The 21,592-nt window shown below is 44.5% G+C and overlaps 1 long non-coding RNA gene across 1 annotated transcript in view; it reads left to right on the forward strand.

Annotated features, from left to right (window-relative positions):
- LOC137531708 (uncharacterized) overlaps window positions 1–14,432 on the forward strand; it is a 124,036-nt gene extending 109,604 nt beyond the window's left edge. Inside the window, exons 2-3 of the long non-coding RNA XR_011023715.1 lie at window positions 2,746–2,826; window positions 14,354–14,432. This is a non-coding gene — a long non-coding RNA (uncharacterized lncRNA). The remainder of the gene's footprint in view (window positions 1–2,745; window positions 2,827–14,353) is intronic.
- The last annotated feature ends 7,160 nt before the right edge of the window (window positions 14,433–21,592 follow it).

Raw genomic sequence — 21,592 nt, forward strand, 5'->3', positions numbered from 1 at the left:
GACTGCCATGTTTGAGAAGGTAACCCCCACTCCCTTTTCACTGCCATCCAGGGTTGGAGTGAATTTCATCAAGTGTGATTTCTCTTTAGACCTAACATGAGCAATAATCTAATATCAATTTCACACCCTTGCAGAGTAATAACAATATGTTACCAAAACAAGAAAAGAACTCTCTAAAGGGTGATTGTTGTATATTAATCACTTGCACTGCGAATGCTTAGTGTGAACCAAGTACAAATTTTATTTCATTTAAACAGCCATGAACAATAATTAAAAACCCATTAAAATCCCCACATACTGAAGATAATCAGATCTCCTGACAATCCAATAATAATATTCAAAATACTTTTGTAAAATACAATATATTGTTTAGGAAAGTGCCAAAAATAGGAGCTGCAATTTATATATCACATCAAGAAAGTGCTAGTGCCATACCTAATGGTTTATAGTGTATACAGGTAGTCCTTGGTTAATGAACGAGATAGGGACTGTAGGTTCATTCTTAACCTGAATCCGTTCTTAAGTCGGAACGCTGTGCTATCTCTGTCCACTTTACCTCCTATGTGCCCCCCTTTGCCTCCAGTGCCTCCCTCTGTGCCTCTCTGTCTCCTTCTGTGTCCGGTTTGTCCCCTTCAGTGCCTTTGTACTCTCTCTGTGCACGTTTGTCCCCCCCCCTGTGCATCTCTATGTCCCCCATGTGCCTCTGTACCCCTGTTTGTACCCTCTGTGCCCCCATTTCTACCCTCTGTGCCTCCGTTTGTACCCCCTGTGGATTTTTGTACCCCCTGTGGATTTTTGTACCCCCCCTGCCTCTGTTTTTACCCCTTGTGCCTCTGTCTCTATTTGTCCCCTGTGCCTAAATTTGTGCCCTTCTTTGCCACTCTCTCTCCCCCCTCCCCCCGGAGCCCTGCCTTTTCCCCTCGCTCTCTGCCTATGGACTCACCTTCCAGCCCGAGTCCAACGCTGTCTGTCCTCCACTCTCCATCTCTCCATCTGCTCACTATAGCCGCGTACAGCCACCGCTAGATGCAGCATTGCACCACTTCCTGTACATCATGTGACATACAGGAACCTGTATTTCCCATGACATACAGGAAGCAAGTGGATGCTGCCTCTAGCGGTGGCTGTAGGGGGCTATATGGAGCAGGAGACGGAGAGCGGAGGACAGACAGTGTTGGACTCGGTTCAGAGATAAGTCCAACACTGCTGAGGGGACATGCGCCGGCACACGGGGAATTTTGAAGCCGCTTCTTCAAACTTCGCCGACACGGAAATGACGTCATCGTGGCGGGATCGGGCCATTCGTATCGGCGGGTCGTTCGTATGTCGGGCGTTCGTAAACCGGGGACTACCCGTATAACATACAAAAGAGGGTAACAAGAAAAGGGACACTCTTCAATATAAGGTGTCTATTGAAAAAAGTGCACCGTGCAATGCTCGTGTGCATATGAAAATTATGCATCAAAATATCAAAAAATATACATACAAAACCAACAATCAAACAACTGACAATGAATTCGTACCAAAAATTTGTGCTGGATAAACAGCTGAAAATGAGCGCTGTGAATGTAAATATTTACCTTCCCGGCTCCAGCGCAGGCCTAGTAGTGGCTCTTGCCTCAGAAATAAGCAGAAATAGCTGATCCCAGCCAGATTTGCTCTACTGCGCAGGCGCAAGTTTCCTGCGCCTGCGCAGTAGAGCAAACCCTACTGTGATCGGCTATTTCCGAGCTGAAAACCGCAACAGTGCCCCCGCTGGAACAAGTAGAGGTAAGTATTGCACAGCCTGACAAATTGTTGGATGTGCACTCCGTAGGACAGAGTGAGACCACCATGGGACGGAGGAGGACAGGGGGAAGCTTCGATAGAATCCAGAGGCTTCCCCCTCCCGAGGTAAGTACCACCCAGGGGGACTTTTTTTTGTACGGAGTTTCTTTAACTTATCCCCCACGGTAATTTTGATTGTGAGGAGGTGGAAGAGGTGGTAGAAGAAGCGCAGCTAATATATTCTTATTGTCTGTTGTGCAGTGGAGTGACTTCATTTGGTGCTGCAAGTCCCTGGCATTAGTAACTGTTGGAAATTTTGGTAAGACCTGTCAATGGAAATGGATTTTAACTTCACTCTATCAGGGGCGTAACTACAAATCATGGGGCCAATCAGAAAAACTTTGGGGCCCCCAATGTTCACACTCTTTATCTTGCCAATCCCTTATGATCCTCACAGTCTGGGGGCCCATCTCAGAAGGGTCATGAAACCAGTGTGGCCATCATAACCTTCGCACTCATGACAAGCGTAGCCACAAAAACACCTGATCTGAAGGATGGACCCCTGTAATAGAGGGAGTGAAGCAGTAGTCAGGGCCCCCTTACAGCTCTGGGCTCCTCTGCAGTGGCAGGGCTACTCAATGCCCCTGGCCTGTATATAGCCATGTATGAGCATAGGATATCTGCTGTTTGTATACACTTCTACTACACAGTGAGAGTGATTGCATTCTATTTTTGTTCAGATGCAGGTTGAATACCTTTCCCTCTCGTGTCTGCTGTAAAGGTTGTTCGGTACAGCAATATTTATCTCCATTCTGCCACTCAAATATACTGCTGTCCCATGAAACATTAATGCTATGTGTTTGTATATCAAGTTCAATTCCTGGCTCACTTTGCCTTCTGTCCCTGTGTGTCTCTTGCGGTCTTCCCATATTAAACATTAAAGCCTATCGAGAAGCTGATACGGATTATTTTCTTTAGGTGAACATGCCAACAAGACGCAGAGTGTGCCAGAGTGCGGAGACAAGAGGTGGACACGTGTTTGTAACATCTGGGATGCAGGTTAGGCTTTCCATTGGAGACAATGTATTATATACACAGTCCAAGTAAAAGTGCTTTGACATTATAACCTCCTCCTAATTCACTTGTTTGTTAATCAAGCTACTCAAATTTGTAACCGTAGACAATGGAATTTAGTGTGGCTGGCACACTGCAGAAATGATGAAACAGACTACATATAAATGAGAAATTCAACAATGGTCCATATGCAATTCTTTTTTTCTCCTGAGTTTTCTCCTAGGAGATAATTTCTCATCTTCTATTTGAAATAACTTTTCAGCACTTTGCAATTAAAAAAGAATCAAAAAGTAGGTGGAAAAAGACGATCAAAACTATTTTAAGTATGTTCTTGCTTGCTGGTGATTTAAAAGGCATTTTATTGACAAGTTTGAAAATGTCCCTTAGGAGAAAACTTAAAGGGATACTGTAGGGGGGTCGGGGGAAAATGAGCTGAACTTACCCGGGGCTTCTAATGGTTCCCCGCAGACATCCTGTGCCCGCGCAGCCGCTCACCGATGCTCCGGCCCCGCCTCCTGTTCACTTCTGGAATTTCTGACTTTAAAGTCAGAAAACCACTGCGTCTGCCCGGCCGTGTCCTCGCTCCCGCTGATGTCACCAGGAGTGTACTGCGCAGACACAGACCATACTGGGCCTGCGCAGTACGCTCCTGGTGACATCAGCGGGATCGAGGACACAGCAACGCAGGCGCAGTGGTTTTCTGACTTTAAAGTCTGAAATTCCAGAAGTGAACGGGAGGCCGGGCCGGAGCATCGGTGAGCGGCTGCGCGGGCACAGGATGTCTGCGGGGGACCATTAGAAGCCCCGGGTAAGTTCAACTCATTTTCCCCCGACCCCCCTACAGTATCCCTTTAAGAGAAAAAGTTCATTGCATACAGGCCCGTGTCTTATAGAACTAATTAAAGGACAACCTCAACAGAAAAAAAAAATATAAAAGGGGTTGATTGATAAAACTTTTCTCTTAAATCATCTCACCTTACATTTTTTAAACCTCAACCAGAAGGAGAGCTAATTCAAACGATGAGCAGATAAAAGGGCACATATTCGATTAACTTTTCTCTTGAGTTTCCTCACGTGACATGTTTTCACACCTTATTAATAATATTTATCTCAAGCCTCAAACAAACAAGGGAATACGACAAAAAATGTTAAATGACTTTTCTGCCTTTTTTCAATTGTTGAGAGCTAAAAAGTTATTTTGTTGGTAAAATAAAAAAACACCTCTTGGGAGAAAACTCAGAAGAAAAGTTTACTGCATAAGGTCCAAAATTATGAGATATAACCAATTATTGATGAGGGCTTTGTTCAAAGTTATTTCAAACAAACAGAAGGATGAAGAATACATACTTAAAACAGACTTAATTATAAGTACACTAAAACTTCAAGAAACACAACAATGGGCCGGATCCCATTCACTTTCTCTACTACATTTCTCCTAGAGGATATTTTCACATTATAAATAAAATGCCTTTTAAGCCACCAGCGAGCAAGAAAATCATTTTGACAGTACTTTTTCACTTACTTTTTCCCTGAGGACGGCGAAAGGCCGAAACGGGTAGGAACTGGAGACTGGGCATTGCTGACAATACGTGGATGTTTATTTGTGCGCTCTGTCGCACTTTATGCGCTTTATATGGTAAGGGTCCCTGTTGAAAGGACCCTCAAAGTAAGTTAATGTACACAAAATATTTTATTGATTGGAATAAAGTGGTGCTTTTATTGTTGAGTAAAAAGTGACCAATGTTTGTGTTTTCTTGGTGATGGTCACCTACATACAGCTCTTTTTGAGCACTGTGGTGACCAACAGATCACTGAGGAGGAGTGCCAAAGGGCTGGGGTTTTTGTATATAAAAGTCTGATTGATACCATATTGGAAAGGGTTACCAGAAGCAGTTGGCAAAAAGTTTAAAGCTACTGGAAGGAGCGCCTGTAATTTTCTACTACCGTCACTTACTTTTTGCTACTTTTTCAATTGTAGAGTGCAAAATGTATTTTACACAGAAGATTAAAAATTATTTCTTAGGAGGAAACTTAGGAGAAAAAGTAAATTGGATCATGCCCATTGTAGTTAGATCAAATGATCTATTAAAACACTTGGGGCCATATCCTATTACAGAACTCACCAGCACTAAGCGCTAGTGAGTTCTTAAATTAGGCGACAGGTGCATCACCTAATATAATTGCCCAGTGAGTTATTTACACCCTATCCTATTGCACTTTTCATGCTGCTGGGAAGTGATGGTTCCTATCAGACATGAGCGTTAGCTTACACTTGCAAAGAGCAGGTCTAAACCAGCTAACGCATGTGTTGTGCCGCTGCATCTGGGGGTCTCCTTTAATAAGGAGATAAGCAAATTAATCAGGGGTGACAGTGCAGCTGCGAGGGGGCTTCGGCGATGTGTGGCGGCCTGAGGGAGAGCTCTGGGAGTCTCCTTATTAAAGGAGATCCCCCCAGATGCAGCGGTGGAAGATGGCAGCAGATGTTCGGCGGGTGCACACACATCTCTAGGGAACAGTGCTGTGGTGCTGAAGGTGAGGACAGCACCACAACACTAAACCTCACTCCCCATTGCCCGTGACATGGGAGCATCGCTCAAGCTATCACCTGTGGAATGCTTCCTAGCGATCGGCGATCATGCAAAGGAAACCGGCAATAGGAGTTCCCGGTAATCCTTGTGCGATGGCAAGGGGATAAGTGGCTTGCATCTCCAAGCTACTTATCACCTTTAATAGGATAAACCTCTTGGGCCCTTATGCAATTAACGTTTTCTCCTGAGTTTTCTCCTAGTAGTAGTTTTCTAATCTTCAGGGCCCTTTCACACTGGCACGCTGCGGAATTTTATGCTAGGGCAAAGAAAGTTTATGGGGTAGTTCACATTACATGCCCTGCGCCAGAAGTACCCAATCTAACACGAGCGCATACCTGTGTTAGCTGCCGACTTGCATGGCGACGGTGGACCAGAAGTCATATAAGTCTGTGGCAACACGAGAGTTTAAAAAAGACCGCCACAAGTTTTACACGTTGCGCATGCGCAGAAGTGTATTTCAGCAATACATTTCTGCACACGTCATTCATTCGGCCATAGGAAGTGAGCGTCACTTCCTGCTTGCAAGAAAGGAGGAGGAGTGCTCCGTAGTGCATTAACTGAGAAAAACTTTATTGCGCAAAATTAAAATTATACTCACAGGATGAAAGTCAATAAAACGCTTATCTGCGGAGTTGCCCTTCCGCTTAGTACCCCGGTGGCTAGGTCCGCAGAAGCTGTGGCCAGCAGCGCGGTCTCCTGATCGGCCACAGCGCGTGCGGACCGAGCCGCCGGGGTACTTAGTGGAAGGGGAACTCCGCTGATAAGCATTTTATTGACTCTCGTCCTGTGAGTATAATTTTAATTTTGCGCAATAAACGTTTTTCTCAGTTAATGCACTATGGAGCGCTTCTCCTCCTTTCTTGTATAGATCTTGTGACATTTCCCATAATTGTGGAGCTGAGCCAAGTGTGAACTGTGTAAAGACTGAAGGAATTCCTGGACAAGTGTGTGTTATCAGCAGTGTGAGCGCAAGGATTTTAGTTTGCTCACTTCCTGCTTGGCCTGCTGACGTACGGGGATTACCGCTCCCAACCACGGAAGCGCGACATGGGAGCGCAAGTGGGCGGAATGTGCCTACGTCAATTGGCCCCGACTGGCAGAAGTTACCGGGACAGTAGCGGAGGATCTTGGAGGCGGAGGACTGCGGCGAGGGAGCAATCGGCGTGGAGGGGGCTGGAGGAAGCACCAGGTATGTATAAAACTTTTATGCCCTTTCATCTCAGGCACACTTTAAAGGACAGTTTATTAACAAGGTGTGAAAATATCAACTTGGAGAAAACTAAGGAGAAAAGTTGAATTGCATATGGGCCCCAGGCTCTTATTCAAATGACTTTTTCTCCTGTTTTCTCCTAGTTGATATTTTTACACTTTATCAATAAAATGCCTATTAAGCCACCAGCAAGCAATGAAATAGAATCATTTTGACATTACTTTTTCACCTACTTTTGGTACTTTTTCAGTTGCAGAGTGCTGAGAAAGTATTTAACCTTCTTAGCGGTATGCCCGACACTGTGTCGGGCATACCGCTTCCTGGCCTCAGGAGTCCTCCATCCAGGATAAATGTGATCCAATAACTGAAAACCCTTTAGCTAGCACTAGGCTAGCTAGTACAAGTGCCCAGCACCCCCCGATCCTCGCCACTCCCCCGTTAATACATTACCCAGCCTGGATCCAGCGATCGTGCAGCCTCCCTGCACAGCTTCGGTCTCTCTATGGGGAGGATCTGATTTGCGCATGCTGTCATGTGCGATCCTCCCCATAGTGAAGACTGGAGCTGTGCGGGGAGGCTGCGCCGATCGCTGGATCTAGGCTGGGTAATGTATAAACGGGGAGCGGAGAGGAGCGGGGGGTGCTGGGCACTTGTACTAGCTAGCCTAGCGCTAGCTAAAGGGTTTTCAGCCATTGGCCCTCTGGAGGGGACTGGGGGGCACAAACTGGCAAATGGCGTAACGCTCAGGAGGTTAAAACAGAAGATGAAAAATTATCTCCTAGGAAAAAGCCCATATGCAATTAACTTTTTCTCCTTAGCTTTTTAGAAGGTGATATTTTCACAACTTGTTAATAAAATGCCTTTTAAATCACCAACGAACAATACAATAATAAAAAAAAAAAAATGATAGTACCACTATAACCCTCTGTTTGGTTGGACAAAAAGGTACTTACAACAGAGGATGTAAAATTATCTCCTAGGAGAAAACTCAGGAGAAAAAGTTAATTGCATATGGGCCAAAGTGTTTAAAGCATGTCGCTTATTTTTTAATCCATTAGAAATAGGTCTGGCAAAACATGAAAAATTAAGTTTAATCACCATGTGAATCAGAAATACTGAATGTGACCAGGCAGATTTCATACAATAATATATATCAGCATCTCCCAAACCATCCTGGCTTACAGCATGTTAATTTTAGGGGGATTAAAAATGCAAACTCAAGCTCTTGCTCTGCCATATGCATTGAAGCGTACCATCATTTCCGCACTGGGAAGTTAATGTATCCTTAGCATGTAACTTTAGAACTTTGAACTTGATGGGTCAATCATCCCAGTGAATGATGAGCTATAAAGTGTGTTGTGTTTTGATTCACAGCAAAGGGAAGCGTTCATTACCAGATAACCCTATTAGCACGCTTGCCACGCAGATTCAGATCAACACTGCAACTATAGCTGAAAACACAAAAAAAAGAAAAACAGCTAAGCGTCTATCCCTCAGTTTTAGTACTTTAATAACATCAGAATATGGACGCAAAGGTATGAAGTGAATACACCTTTATAGTGAAAGTAGGAAAATTGGGAGTCCGTTTCTTGCAGAAATTTGGGTGTGGCTATCCAGTATTGCTTGAGGTTACTCCTGAGTGTTACTTTAATTGTATAATTTGTGAAAGTGTACAATTATCCTGCATCATTCAGATCATCCAGAAGGAAATCTAGGTGGTTGTCTATGGCCTCATGTGTATCAAGGGGCCTGCCTGATATCTTATTTGAACCCCTGTCTCCTCATCAATAATCAAAAAGGCCACGTAGAAACTAGAAAGCAGAGGTGGAAGAAGTTGCTTCCCAGCTTAGGGCCCTACTATGCCACCACTGCATAGCCAGACACTATGCTGTCCCTTTTTTCTTAAAGGGAACCTGTGACTGGGTGGGGGTAAGATTTTGATATCCCTAGGTACTTGGAAGCCTCTGCATGATCGAGGGGTTTCCCATATTCTCCTTGAGCTCCACCCTTGGTGCCCAAGATACTTTTCTTCATGGCCACTTCCCCATCTATGCACGAGTGCATCTGTACTGTGCATGTGTGAGTTTGGTGCACCCATGACCAGAAAAACAAAGATGCACATGCATGGAGAAAAGCAGTCCACATCTGACTGTACTTGGCTAGTGTGGCTGCGCTCATACATGGACAGGAGCTTGGCCACGAGATCATATCCAACAAGCTCTTGTCAGATAGGCTCAGAGGGACCCAGAGTCTCTCTGAGCATATAAAAGCTGTAAAAGAGGCTCAAAGAGCATCAGGGAAACCATTGGACTATCCAGAGGCTATCTACTACTGAGGTATATATTTTTTAACTTTTATTCCACTTTAAATAATTAGAATAGTAATCTTTGCTAATGTATGAAATGACATTTGAAAAGGTGACTGTGCAAGAACCATGGAGCTTTTTAATGAATGAGGAAAGTTATAGGCACTGTTTCGGCAATATTCAGTGGGGCTCAAGTTATTGGGCAAATTGACACATACCCAATACCTTTATTTACTGAGCTACCGCAAGATTGCAGTGGCTCCAAACCTTCCCTCATCTAGTCTTCCTGTAATCTCACCCCTATCCTAAACCTACCTTAACCACACCCTCTCCTATAGCTAACCCTTACCTCTTTCTGATCACCACCTCCAACAGTCCTAACTCACCACCTTATATGGATAACAGTAGCCTACCACCTGGGCCAAAACCTTAGATGGTTTTAGAGTGAGGCATCGGAGGGGAGGTTTAGGGTTAAGCAACAGCAAAGTAGGTTGGTGAAGCAATGGAAGAGGGTAGGTTTAGGTATCCCTTTCTCTAGTGCTTATTCATAGTTTCATTTGTGTTTTTGTATTCCCTGGTCATTAACATGAATGAATTATATTATGTTGCACTGTATGGCTGGATGTATAAGAATTATTTGCATTTTTATTATTTCTTGGCACTTATACATCCTCTACATACTCTATTGATTATCATTGATAATTGACTGGACTGATGTGTAATGAAGCAGCTGAGCACTAGGCTAATCCTGGTGGGACAGGATACATGACGAGGCAAAAACACACAGTTAAGAAAAATATGGGGCTCAATTAAAAAGACAGTAATACTTGTTAATGTTGTTGCTCGAAATCGGAACATCTTTCACCTGAAGACCACACTTCAGTACCATTCAGTACTGAACCCGCAGACAGGATCAGAGGGAGTTCTCTATATTGTGCTTCATGGTGTGTTTCACATAACTCCATACTTCCTCCTTCCAAAGCAAAAAGAAGGAAGTATCGGACTCGCATGAAAAGCGTTGTGGAGCATAAATAATTGAACTCCCCCTGACCCTGTCCGCAGGTTCAGTGCTGAATGGTGCTGAAGGATGGCGTGTGGATGAATTTGGAACGATGTTCCAAATTCAAACACCAGCACTAATAATTATATATTCACTATTATGTAAAGAATGCTTGTCAGTCTAAGAGGGTTACTAACTTACTATATGAAACTGAAGGTCTCATTGCAGTATAGGTGAGATAGTGTAATTCAGGTGAGCCCATGCTAGATTAGGTACTGCAGGCCTGGACACATTATTTTGTCTTTAAATTGTCTGACTGTCTTTGCTCTGCACACCAGATAGACAGCAGATGTTGCTTGCTGAGTAAGCATTGCCTTTCCATGTGTTTTTGCAGTCCAAGGGTATAATATTGCTATCGTGGAAAGAAGACCAGTATATCATATAGGAAGTCCCACTCTTCAGAGCCGTTCCTGATTAGCAAATGTCACACTTCACTCACCATTTTGACCAGGAACTTAGCAGAATCAAAATCAAAATCAATCTTTTTCACCAGGTCTGCCAGATTGGCGTGCCCAGGCCAGAATTGTACGTGGTACACAGGGCAGCGGCAGTAGGACACATACCCCAACGGAGCATTGAAATATGGCAAAGAAAACAGTATAAACATATGGCAAAAAAAATAGAAGAAGGATTACTTATATACAGCATAGATACAGTATGAGAAGCATACAAATTATAGCATAGAGAGTGTAGCTATGGGCTATGGTGCTTCCAGAGGGCAGGCATGACTGCGGGGGTTTGAGTTCAGTAGGAGGATTGCCTGGGAGAAGAAGGTGCTCCTGTCCATGGAGGTTCTGGAGGGGATGTTTCTGAAAAGGTGGCCTGACGGGAGGAGCTCGAAGAAGCAACTGCAGGATTGGAAGTGGTCTTGAGAAATCCTGGTGACCCTCGACCTCAACCTATGAAGGAGATCGATTGGTGGCAGGGGAGGACCAATTATCTTTTCCGCTGCATTAATCACTCTTTGGAGTTTATACCTGTGGCTTGCATTGTGTGCTGTACCAACACAGACACAGTGTACTGCACCATAGAGATTGGTGTCTGTATAGACAAGGGGTGGGGGGAATGGGAGGAGAGAGAGGAGAGCGCACTGACTAGCCCATATGGGTCTGTCAGCAGTCTAGCGTTGTCCCTCTTTATGCCGGGGACGCAGGCAGCAGTGGTGCTTTCAAACAGGATCGGCCACATCAGCTGATCTCCATAGATGGACGCTCACTGGGTCTTGCTGGATGTAGTGCCTGGAGGCTATGTGTGCAAGTTTGTTAGCTGCACTCTGAACTCCCACTATGTGTGGGGATAGAGTATGCTGCTGAAGGTTCCTGGAAGGTGCAGTGCGTGCAGAAAGGATACACGGCAAAGTTCGTGTTTGGTTGAAAAAATAATAAAATGTTTATTACGCAACGCGTTTCTGGAGAGAAGCTTTCTCCTTTCTTCAGGCGAAAAACATTTGTACAAGTGTTCAGTACATTTAAATACAATAAGACAGACTGTGATTGGTTAACAAAGGTAACAAGCTGGCCAATGCATGTGGGTATGCAAATACAAATCCCAATTTGCACACATAGCCTCCAGGCACTACATCCAGCAAGACCCAGTGAGCGGCCATCTATGGAGATCAGCTGATGTGACCGACTGTTTGAAAGCACCACTGCTGCCTGCGTCCCCGGCATAAAGAGGGACAACGCTAGACTGCTGACAGACCCATATGGGCTAGTCAGGCAGTCCTAAAGGTGAGATCATTCCCCGGCAGGCTTGCCAGGGACAACTGCTACCCTTCTGAGTGCGCTCTCCTCTCTCTCCTCCCATTCCCCCCACCCTTTGTCTATACAGATACTTGCACCACTATCCAGTGGCTTCCAGAGAGCGGCACCACCACCATTTTCATCTTCAGCCTACACACTGTACAACACCACTACAGGACGCTCCCCTGTATATACAGGAGTCTTCTATATATACACTGCCCAGTGTATATGGGACACTACCTACTGCAAACTACATAGAGATTGGTGGAGGCAAACACATGAGTGGCATTATCACAGGAACAAAAAGACAATGAGGCAAGATGATCCTTCGACACAGATTAATGAAGAGGAGGTCTATGACATTAGTGAAAACACATTTTACACTCTAATGTACAGTATGTATGTAGCTTAAACCAAATATTGTGTTAACATCACAGAAGTCAATATGAATGTGCAATATAAGTATTGGAGGGTCAGCATCAGACTCTGACAAGGAGAGTTCTGTCTAAAGAACAGTGCAAGGGAGATCCGGTTTATTGGTTAGAGTTAGGTAATAAGGCATCATTTAATGGACAGGTCAAACCATGACCATACAATGGCATCGGTAGAGGCACTTGTACATTTGAGACTGATACTCCCCATCATGAATATCATCTTCTTAATAATAAAAAAAAAACATGGAAAGTGACATCACACATGTACATGTTATTCTACCCTGATTTTCTAGCTACCACTACACTTTTGCAAATCATTAGACCCATCTATTGCATTTCTGTAGCATGTTTAATTCCATGGCAGAGTGGGACAGAGGAATGTGCTTGCTTTTGAAGAGAAAGATACCAAGAAGGCCTTCAGGGTGGTGTCAGTTTCATACCAGCATTAACCCCAACCATACCGTTATTTGGCAATGGGCGATGTTCTGCTTTAAAGGAGTTATCAGGCAATCCTACAAAAATAAGTGCTACTTACCCGGGGCTTCCTCCAGCCCCAAGCTCCCAGCATGTCCCTCACCGCAGCTCTCCCTTCAGCCGTTCGCCACAGCTCCGTCCCGGTCCCCGGCGATGACGTCAGGGCGACCTCCAGGTCGGACTTTACTGGGCCTGCGCAAGCGGCGCTGTCAATCACCGCCACGCGGGCCGGAGCAGACTGCGCCTGACAGGACGGAGCTGCGGCGAACGACTGAAGGGAGAGCTGAGGCAAGGGACATGCTGGGAGCTTGGGGCTGGAGGAAGCCCCGGGTAAGTAGCACTTATTTTCGTAAGATTGCCTGATAACTCCTTTAATTAGGGTTTGGGATTAATTTATGGAGGGAGATCAGGGCTATGGGTCTCAAAGAGGTATCATCAGGGGTTAGAGGTGTCACATTTATTTATTAATTTATTGTATTTATAAAGCGTCAACATATTACGCAGCGCTGGACATTAGTATAGGTTACAGATAATATTTAGGGGTGACATACAGCAATATGACAATACAGGAATACAAGAAAATATAGATTACGTGGCACAGTTTGAGTACAAGTTTATGTTGAGTCAGTCATTGGATGGGAGCATGGTGATTAGGAAATTTGAGTTCACTCAAATGCATAGCATGGGTGCACAGTAATGGAGGTGCGTGAGCAGGTAGGACACAAAAGGAGGAGGACCCTGCCCAGAGGCTTACAATCTAGAGGAAGAAGTAGAGACACGAAAGGTAGGGGACCAGAGTTCAGAGCATTTGTGAGGGTGGGGGGGTCTGGGTAGGCCAGAGTCACTTAAAGTAAAAAAAGGAAGTTATTGCTGTAATCCATCACCCACGCCCAATCCACCCGCACTAAAGTGAAGTGTTCCTCAAGCTCATGATATTGTTTCTTGCTCTACCAGTCTGACCAAATGTGCACAGTAATAGAGAATCTAAATACAGATCTGAATAATTTTACCAGCTGTATTCAGATATAAATTAATGAGAAATTCTATGTTTGTTTAATCACTTCACCATTAAGGGATTTTACTCCTTACAGACCAGAGCAATTTTCACCTATCAATGCTCTTCCCTTTCATTCACTAATAACTTTATCACTACTTATCATACCAAAATGATTTATACCTTGTTTTTTGTCACAAATTAGGCTTTTTAGGGGTGATATTTGTTTTCAGTTATTATTTTACTTTCTATTCATTTTAAAGGGAACACAAGTAGAAAAAATGAAAACAATACACTATTTCTCCAATCCCATCCCCATAGTTTTAAAATAAACAATGCTACTATAAATAAAACCCACACCTTGTATTTGTCCTGGCTATTACAACGTTTAAATTATATCTCTAGTACAATGCATAGCGACAGTATACCCAGTATTATTTTGAAATAAAGGTGTATGTTTTCTGTTTTGTTTCTTTTGTACCAGATTAATAATTACAAGCTCTTATTTACAAATATAATAGTAATATACTAATATACTCTCATGACATACAAAGTAAAAAATCTAAATCCCTAACTTAACTATTTATGTATTTTTTAAATGCTGTCACTTTTTTGTAAGGATTAACAGAATACATGTTTTTTTCAGATTGATTACATTGTTTTTATGCTTATTTAAAACATGACAACTGCACTGTTTTTTACTAGGCAGAAAATGGCAGATAGAAGTATTCAAATTTGCTGACAGTTGGTGGATTTGGGTCTGTGTGCCTCATGCAGCAAGGTGAGTACTTAAAGGACATCTAAACTGAGAGAAATATGTAGACTGTCATATTTAATTAATATCAGTTGCCTGGCTGTCTTGCTGATCTTTGGCCTCTAATACTTTTAGCCGTAGACCCTGAACACATACCTCCCAAATCTTGAAGGCAGGAAAAGGGGACACTATGCTGCAAAAAGTGGGATTTGTCATAAAATAATGTGGGTGGAGCCATGTGTACATGAACCTACTAGTGGGGTGCCCCCTCTCCTTAAAGAAAAGGGCAGAGTCCTCCCCCTTATATGAGGGGACACATTTGGCCAGTCCCCCCCCCCCAAGTCCAGTATATATTGCAGCCAGATGCCCCCCACCTCAGCTCAAAGCCTGGCATGTGTAGCCAGATGAACCCCTCTCTCCAGTGGATCTCATGGCCACATATATAAAGGGCTGGGGACATCTAAACCATATACACTGTGGGAAGTGAGGGGTTATTTGACTACACATGTTTGCCTGGGGGAGGGGGGGAGGGGGAGGCAATTGGATGTTGGATTTTGCGATTGAAAATGCCCTAATCGACCTGTTTATGGGAACAATTGAGAATTACCTTCCAATTAATTTTGATTGTAAAAACTGTTGAAAAATTGCACCTAAAAAAATTAAACGTTAAGCGCACTCGACACTCCAATCAGAATGGTGTTGGTGCCAAGAAAGTGCAATTTGTGTCAGATGTTTGTTTAGGATATTCTTAGCTTGCTGTAAACAGAAATGGGAAGAACCTTTTGAAAACATTAAATAACAGAAAAACTTGTGTAACATCAACCTATGTTTTTGTCCCTTTCTTTTTTCCCTAATTTTAATGCATAACGGCATTGAATGGTGTTTTATCTCATATCTGGCTACAGCTCTGTTGGTTTAAGTAATACAAACCTGAACTTCAGTATGTAAAGTGATTTTAAACATGAACTTCACATAACCAGATACCCTGCAGCCCCTTGTACACCACACACTGTCTCAGCATAAATCTACAAAGTGCACAATGTTTCTCTTGTATGGTGCTTTGGGCTGCAGTTGGAAATGCCTTGTACAGGCTTCCTTTATGAGTCCAGTGCAAGTCAAGCATATTACGGGTCACTTACAAAGTTTTTCATGATGGCTAATTAGCAGAGGCAGCATGCCATTGGCTTAGATGTTTGGTCCTTCTCCATGTGTGTTTTTTATGTATTATCAGTCCCATCTGTGATGAAGAATTTATTTTGAGAGATCAGTTGTACACTTACTTGTAACCTTATACATCTTCAGCTGCATCCTAGTTTCCTGGCAACATGACTCTTAGCACTGATACATCGCTACAGTTCAAATTTAACTTCATCACTGCCAACTCTCAGCATGCAGATCTGCTTTAAGTGGATCTCCGTTTATGTTCTCATTGGCTTATCAGAGCAAATTCTGCTGGATGTCTGGCAATCATTGGTACTACCCAACTTCTCCCATGTAACTAAGCAATACATAAAAAAACCGCATCCAGGTACAGTGGCGGACATACGGCCGTGCAGCCGCACGAGGGCCCCTGAAGTTCCGTTTTCTTCAGGGGCCCATTAAGTATTTTTTTTTATATATATATATTTTTTTTATTGATTTTTTCCCACGGGGGCCCCGACTCCTATCCTCCCTCCCTCCCTCACCTCGGGGGCCCCCCTCCTGGTATGCGCGGCGGGAGAGCGGCAAATCCGGGTCTCCAGGCATCTGCTAGAGGGCTCAGCCGCTTGGTCTCCGATATGTCTCCAAGTTGGAGACATATTGGAGACCAAGCGGCTGGGCCTCTAGCGGATGCCTGGAGAGCCCTGAAGACTTCCTGTATTTGCCGCTCGCTCTCCCGTCGCGCATATCGGGAGGGGGGCCCCCCAAGGTGAGGAAGGGAGGGAGGGCGGATAGGAGTCGGGCCCCTCACCCGGATAGCTAAGGGCTACCTGCCTACCCACCCGGCTACCTACCCACCCACCAGGCTTCCTACCTACCTACCCACCAGACTACCTAACCACCCACCCGGCTGCCTACCCACCCACCAACCCGACTACCTAACCACCCATCCGGCTACCTACCCACCTGGCTACCTACCCACCTACCAAGCTACCTACCCACCCGGCTACCTACCTACCTACCCGGCTACCTAACCACCTACCCACCCGGCTACCTACCTACCTACACGGCTACCTAACCACCTACCCACCAGGCTACCTACCCACCCGGTTACCTAACCACCTACCCACCCGGCTACCTACCCACCCACCAGGCTTCCTACCTACCCACCCGGCTACCTACCCACCCACCAGGATTCCTATCTACCTACCCACCCGGCTACCTACCTACCCACCCGGCTACCTACCTAACCACCCACCCGGCTACCTACCGGGCGGGTGGTTACCCACCCACCCACCTGGCTACCTACCCACCCACCCGGCTACCCACCCACCAGGCTACCTACCTACCCACCCACCCACCAGGCTACCTACCCACCCACCCGGCTACCCACCCACCAGGCTTCCTACCTACCTACCCACCCGGCTACCTACCTAACCACCCACCCGGCTACCTACCTACCCACCCGGCTACCTACCTAACCACCCACCCGGCTACCTACCGGGCTAGTTACCAACCCACCCACCAGGCTACCTACCCACCCACCCGGCTACCCACTACGGCTACCTACCTACCTACCCACCTGGCTACCTACCTAACCACCCACCCGGCTACCTACCGGGCTAGTTACCAACCCACCAGGCTACCTTCCCACGAACCCGGCTACCCACCCACCAGGCTACCAACCCACCCACCCACTCACCCACCCACCAGGCTACCTATCCACCCAATCACCCATGGGAGCTGCGCCCCGGATGGAGGCTGGGACAGGAGGTCTGCTGCTGCAGGTGAGTAAATGTTTTTGTTCTTTTATTTATATTAGCAGGTGTATGTTCTGGGCAGGTCTGCCGACATGATGTGTATTTTCTTGAGAAAACCTGCACAATTATGTGAATTTTCTGGGGAAAGGGTCACCAAAACTTGGGCCCACTGTCTTTGCGTTGCACTTTTCAAGGGAACCTGAGGTGAGAATAATCTTGAGGCTGTCATATTTCTCTCCTTTTAAGCAATACCAGTTGCCTGGCTGCCGTGCTGGTCCTCTGCCTCTTATTCTTTCAACCATAGACCCTGAACAAGCATGCAGCAGGTCAGGGGTATCTGACAATATTGTCAGAACTGAGAAGATTAGCTGCATGCTTGTTGCTGGTGTAATTCAGTTTATTACTGCAGCCAAATAGTTCAGCAGGGCCGCCAGGCAACTAGTATTGTTTAAAAGGAAATAAACCCTTACCCCGGGTTCACTTTAAGTTACAGTTAGCTCCGCCCTTATCCGGTCATTGCCACGCCCATTTTTTGGCCGCGGCGCACATCCACTATTTTTTGCTGCGGCGCCGCAGGTTGTAGCCATGCCCATATGGTCGTAGGGGGCCCACAATTACAATTTTGCACAGGGGCCCACTGCTGGCTGTGTCCGCCACTGTCCAGGTATAAAGTTATGAATGTGTAACCATGAGCAGAACACTACTCACTCACATGTTCATAAGAACTGATTCTGTCAGGTGGTAACAATACCCCTGTAAAAATACTGTTTTCCAAGGAATGGTCAATGAGATATAAAGGTAGATCAAGTCACTTTAAAAAAAATTGAGGCAAACAAAAGAATAGAAGGAGCCCAGTATAGTGTAGTATGTCAGGGTAGGTAGAATAAAAGTAATATTAAATAGTTGGTCACTGATAAAGGGAACGCCCGTCCTGCACTTGGGTTGTGGATTGAAATCTCCAAATCCGATCGCTCCCTCTATAAAAATTAAGACAAATATCTCCTCAAGCACATAAATAAAGAAGTGGGGTGGTAGCCACAGACGAGCTACACTGCATGAGCAACAAGAAAAGTATCCATATAGGCAAAAGAATTCTAGAAATCACAAGATATCAGAACCAGATAAATACCAGTGAAAAATAATGTTTATTCAGGGAATGTATCCCACGTTCAATAAAAGCAATTAAACACACGCGGGGGGAGATAACCGCCCAAACTGTTCACCAATATGTCAATACATTTTTAAATAACATAGGTAATAGTCATATATAAACTTGGGAAGTGAATACAAAGTACACAAGACTAGAGCATAAGAGCCCCTGATTAAATATACGAGGTAGGGATGATCAATGTTATGCAAATTTATGTAAAATTTTATGCAAATATATGCAGCTTGAAATTGGACCAATCAATTTAAACCTGGGTGGGATTTGATTGGTCCATTTTCAAGCTGCATATACTGTATTTGCATAAAAAAATTACAAACATTTGCATTTTCCCACGGGGGGCCCCCGACTCCTATCCTCCCTCACCTCGGGGGCCCCCCTCCCGGTATGCGCGGCGGGAGAGCGGCAAATCCGGGTCTCCAGGCATCCGCTAGAGGGCTCAGCCGCTTGGTCTCCGATATGTCTCCAAGTTGGAGACATATTGGAAACCAAGCGGCTGGGCCTCTAGCGGATGCCTGGAGAGCAATATTTGCATCTCATTGATTAATGAAGCAGCGTGTGTATACCCAGCTAATGCAGAGAGTAGACCAGCGGCTAGTGAGTGATCGGCGATTGGAACCAGGGAGGTGAGTAGCTATTTACAGCGCTTCCCTGCGCGCTCACTCTGCATCTGAGGGGGGAGCACGGAGGGTGGCCAGGGGAGAGGAAGGGAGGGAGAGGTCGGGCTGCCCTCCCGGCGGCTGCAACTCCTCCCCTTCATTACAGCGCCCCCTCACAATAGCGCTCAGGGCGGCTGCACGGCGCCTAGAAACGGGCCTGGCAATTGGTATTGTGTAAAAGGGCCCTTAGGGCCTGAAATGGCATGACCATACTGTGCCTGTGCGAGTGCGGTCATGCCTGCGCAGGAAGCCAGAACTACCTATCCACGAGCCAGTCCATGCTACTGCAAACATGACTGTGCTCGTGCATGAAGAGGACAGCAGTCACTTCAAACTTCAAAAGGCTACCAGGCAGCAGCAGTGGTCTCTAGGAAGACATGTGAAGCCTCTGGAGGATTTCCTGTTCCGGGGTTCTAATTTTTTGCCTTTATGTTTGCCTCACTTCCAGTTTAAGAATATTACACTTTTCTGTTAAAGTATGTCCTTGGATTGTTCCCAATCTTCCTCATTCAGCATGAATTGCCTAACACAGGAAAGTGTGCAGGAACGATTAAATAAGATTAAGATAGACAAGGCACCTGGCCCAGATAGCATCCATTCCCGGATATTAAAGGAGTTGAATTCAGTTATTGATAAGCGACTTTATCTTATTTTCTGTGATTCTCTTTCAAGTGGGTCAGTTCCTTATGACTGGCATACAGCTGATGTTTTCGTCTTATTCAAGAAGGGAAAAAAATCAGAGCTAGGAAACTTAGACCAGTAAGCTTAACATCAGTTGTGTGTAAATTGTTTTAACGGTATCCTACGGGATGCTATACAAAATTATATAGCACAGAATAATCTTATTTCAGTTCAACAGCATGGTTTTACTAAAGACAGGTCTCACCAACATGCTCAGCTTTTATGAAGTGGTGAATGAAAATGTAGATCTTGGGAAAGCTATAGATGTAGTGTACTTGGACTTTGCAAAGGCTTTTGACACGGTTCCCCCCAATAGCCTGGTACAAAAGCTGAGGATACAGGGACTAGGAGAAAATGTGTGTATGTGGATAGAGAACTGGTTAAAGAATTGAAGGCAAAGAGTGGTGGTAAACGGAACATACTCAAAATGGGAAACTGTTAGCAATGGGGTATCACAGGGGTCAGCACTTGGTCCTATTCTTTTCAGTTTAATTATTAATGATCTAGTAGACGGAATACAGAGCAATGTAGCCGTCTTTGCTGATTGATGATACAAAATTATGCAGAATTATCAACACTTAAGGTGGCCACACATGATACAATAAAATGATCCGATTTTACAGCAATTCAATAAAAACGATCGTATCTCCTGAAAAAAAACGAAAGCTTTTTTTTTTTTATTCGACTTAGAAATCCGGTCGGATTTCCCGCTTTCTTCGATTTTTATCGATCCGGAATGCCAGATATTTTTTTTCAATCTCTCTAAAGATTGTATGGTGTGTGTTAGATTGTCAATTTATTAATATACACACCCTAGAAATTTTGTCAGCGTTTCCAATCATTTATCATAATTGGGGAAAAATTTAACATACGTGTGTGGTACATTGGTCATATTTTTTAAATGTTACAATCAGTCAGAAAAATTGATTGCAATTCTTAAATTGAACAGATATTTTAAAAATTGTATGGTGTGTGGCCACTTTAAGACTGATAGTGACTGATATATGACTGATAGTGACTGATATAACAATAGGACCTTGACAACATGGCCATATGGGCAGGCACGTGGCAGATGAAATTTAATGATGATAAATGTAAAGCAATGTATCTTTGACGTACCAATGGTAGATCATCATATACAATAAATGGCATACAGCTGGGAACATCAGACTTGGAAAAGGACTTAGCAATACTGGTTGATAACAAGTTAGGTAATCGTATACAATGCCAAGCAGTGGTAGCTAAAGCAAATACAATTCTGGGATGCATAAAAAAGGGAAATAATATCTTGAGATGCTAGTATACTACTCCCTCTGTATAAATCACTTGTGAGGCCACATCTGGAGTGTGGAATACAGTTTTGGGCACCACACTATAGAAAGGACATTGACCTTCTGGAACGGGTACAAAGACAGGCAACTAAATTAATCAGAGGGATAGAAGATCTCACTTACCAAGAAAGGACACAGAGGCTGGTGACTGTATGCAGAATGTGCCTTTGTGTGCTAATATTGATTTCACAAACTCACCTCAGGTTCTCTTTAAAGGGAATCCATAGTGAAAATAAACTTATGATATAATGATTTGTATGTGAGGTACAGCTAAGAAATAGAACATAAGTAACAAAGAAAAAAGTATCATGTTATTTCCAGTACAGGAAGAGTTAAGAATTGTCACTTGTTATCTATGCAAAAGAGCTTCTCTGAGCTTTGCTACCAGTTTAGTCGGGTTCAGTGCTGTTTTCAGAGGCATTTATACTTCAAAGAAACAGTGACAGGCAGCTTC

Source organism: Hyperolius riggenbachi, chromosome 9 (genome assembly GCF_040937935.1).
Source record: "Hyperolius riggenbachi isolate aHypRig1 chromosome 9, aHypRig1.pri, whole genome shotgun sequence".
Taxonomy (NCBI): Eukaryota; Metazoa; Chordata; class Amphibia; order Anura; family Hyperoliidae; genus Hyperolius; species Hyperolius riggenbachi.